Here is a 3,374-nt window from a genome sequence, read left to right as displayed (position 1 = left end):
TTAATATTAAGTATAAAAAAAAGTTATTTGGGTTTGATTATTTAGAATTATTATTGAATTATGGAATTTAGTTATTGTCTTCCAGTACACTAAGTGAGCTTTTTTTTCAAGAAATATTATTATAATCGATATTTTTTTTTACATATGAAGTGAAGAAATTTAATAAAATTTTTTTCTAATATAATCTAAATCTATCAGTATAGATTAATTAAATGAGCACTCTCATACGGATTTAAAACGTTAAATACAAAAAATTTTTCAAGAAAAAGGGAAAAAATAGTTGGGTTTTAAACTTTTGAATGTCTGTTTTGTTTGAAAAATAATATATAATAAAATTTAAAATAAAAAAATTACTCAATATGGAGTACGAAAGAATAGAATAATAAATGTCTTTGACATCCAATTATACCACTGAAAAACTTTTTTCATTTTTGAATGGCAGTTCCAAAAAAACGTACTTCTATCTCGAAAAAGCGTATTCGTAAAAAAATTTGGAAAAGGAAGGGATATTGGACATCGTTGAAAGCTTTTTCTTTAGGGAAATCACTTTCTACAGGTAATTCAAAAAGTTTTTTTGTACAACAAAATAAATAAAAAACACTAGAATCATTAGAATTAGCCTAACGTAAAAACCAATTTTTTAGAATACATATAAATTAAAAAAATCTATAGGAACCAAAATAAAAAAAAAAAGATAATATATATATATACGAAATATACGAAAGATTCCTATTGATTTTGTAAAAAAAAGGGGGGGTTATTACTTTCCCCATCAATAAAAAAATAAATAAAGATCTTGTATTTCCTCTTAACTAGGAAATACAAGATCTTTTAGCGAAATCAACAGGTTCTTTAAATTAATTTAAGTCAAAAATTTTGCACTTTATACCTTTAGGAATTATTATTTCTCTTAATTCTTATATTCTTTACTTGGAATCAAAGTTATAAAAGTATCTATCCACAATTAAGTGAATATTAGATACTAATAAGTAATAATATATGATATTTTTTTTAAGCGATCAAAAAATATTATGTTTGTACAATATAAAAAGATGCATGAAAATAGATATTTTGACAATTGTTGTTTTTCATTTTTCTTGAGCAACTTAGGCAAATTTTAGTTAAAATTTCTAAGGATTTTGGAGAAGTTTTAATTTTTAGAAAAAGCATTTTTTTAGTAATAAAATCAATTTTAAATTCCATTAAATTAGCTTCTTTATTTAAAATTTGAATCTCGACGATTGAGTAAAAACTTGTTAGTATTATTTTGAACAAGTTGCCGCTATGGTGAAATTGGTAGACACGCTGCTCTTAGGAAGCAGTGCTAGAGCATCTCGGTTCGAGTCCGAGTAGCGGCATAATATCTTATAAAAGAGATATTATAAGTTTTATAATCAAATTAATACCCGACTTGTTTTCTAAAATCGGGTAAAACCTAGTATTAATTTATTAATTTTTAACAAATTTTTTATGATTTTTTCAATTTTAGAGCATATATTAACTCATATATCTTTTTCGGTCGTTTCAATTGTACTACTAATTTATTTTTTAACTTTATTAGTTAATTTAGATGAAATCATAGGATTTTTTGATTCATCAGATAAAGGAATCGTAATTACGTTTTTTGATATAACAGGATTATTATTTACGCGTTGGATTTATTCAGGACATTTTCCATTAAGCAATTTATATGAATCATTAATTTTTCTTTCATGGGCTTTTGCAATTATTCATATAGTTTCCTATTTTAATAAAAAAAAAAAAAATCACTTAAACGCAATAACTGCGCCAAGTGCTATTTTTATTCAGGGTTTTGCTACTTCAGGTCTTTTAAACAACATGCCTCAGTCTGCAATATTAGTACCAGCTCTCCAGTCCCAGTGGTTAATGATGCACGTAAGTATGATGATATTAGGCTATGGCGCTCTGTTATGCGGATCATTATTATCAATAGCTCTTCTAGTCATTACATTTCGCAAGGTCGGATCTACTTTTTGGAAAAATAATATGAAAAATAAAATGTTATTAAATGAATTATTTTCTTTTGATGTACTTTACTACATAAATGAAAGAAATTCTATTTTACTACAACAAAATATTAATTTTAGTTTTTCTAGAAATTATTATAGATATCAATTGATTGAACAATTAGATTATTGGAGTTTTCGTATTATTAGTCTCGGATTTATCTTTTTAACCGTCGGCATTCTTTCAGGAGCTGTATGGGCTAATGAAACATGGGGTTCATATTGGAATTGGGATCCGAAAGAAACCTGGGCATTTATTACTTGGACCATCTTCGCAATTTATTTACATATTAAAACAAATAGGAATGCTCGAGGTATAAATTCTGCAATTGTGGCTTCGCTAGGTTTTCTTTTAATTTGGATATGCTATTTTGGCGTCAATCTTTTAGGAATAGGTTTACATAGTTATGGTTCATTTACATCGAATTAACTAAAACATTAAAAAGAAAAGAATCCAAATAAAAAAAATAGCATCTATATATAACTTCATATAAGTTAAGAAATCTAATTTAGTTTTAGTAGTAAATCATCAAGAACCTTTTGAATCAAGTAGTACAATGATTCAAAAGGTTCTCACAATACAAAAAGCAAAGACTTCTTATTATAATTCAATTTAATGTTTTTTTTTATTTCCTGAAAACTATCCATAAAAATAATTAGATAAAATGGATTCGACCTTGTCACTTGCTAATGAGAGCACAAAATCAGGATAAATCCCAATACCAATTATGGGTAGAAGAATAGAGATTGAAAGAAATAACTCTCGGGGTCCAGAATCAAAAAAAGAAAAGTTTTTGGCATTAATTAACTTGTATCCATAGAACATTTGACGTGACATAGATAATAAATATATAGGAGTTAATATCATTCCAATTGCCATTACAAAAATAATTAAAATTTTTGAAATTAAGAAATATTTTTGGCTGGTAATTATTCCAAAAAAAACGATTAATTCTGCAACAAAACCACTCATGCCCGGTAATGCAAGGGAAGCCATCGATAAGATAGTGAACATTGTAAATATCTTTGGAATGGAGATAGCCATTCCACCCATTTCATCAAGATAAACAAGCCGGATTCTATCATAACTAGTTCCTGCCAAGAAAAAAAGTGCAGCGCCAATAAATCCATGAGAGATTATTTGTAAAATAGCTCCATTAAGCCCAGGATCCGTTATAGAACCAATACCTATAATTATAAAACCCATATGAGATACAGAAGAATAGCCTATTCTTCTGTATCTCATATGGGTTTTATAATTATAGGTATTGGTTCTATAACGGATCCTGGGCTTAATGGAGCTATTTTACAAATAATCTCTCATGGATTTATTGGCGCTGCACTTTT

The 3,374-nt window shown here is 27.0% G+C and overlaps 1 non-coding gene across 1 annotated transcript; it reads left to right on the top strand.

Moving 5' to 3' along the window:
* Positions 1-1,278: 1,278 nt before the first annotated feature.
* TRNAL-UAG lies at positions 1,279-1,358 on the top strand. Its single transcript has one exon. It is a non-coding gene; the product is annotated as a tRNA-Leu (tRNA).
* The last annotated feature ends 2,016 nt before the right edge of the window (positions 1,359-3,374 follow it).

The sequence above is a fragment of the Brassica oleracea genome, chromosome C5 (genome assembly GCF_000695525.1).
Source record: "Brassica oleracea var. oleracea cultivar TO1000 chromosome C5, BOL, whole genome shotgun sequence".
In the NCBI taxonomy this organism is placed as follows: domain Eukaryota; kingdom Viridiplantae; phylum Streptophyta; class Magnoliopsida; order Brassicales; family Brassicaceae; genus Brassica; species Brassica oleracea.
Note: the sequence above shows the minus strand (reverse complement) of the source record. Positions and strands in the feature narration are given on the sequence as shown.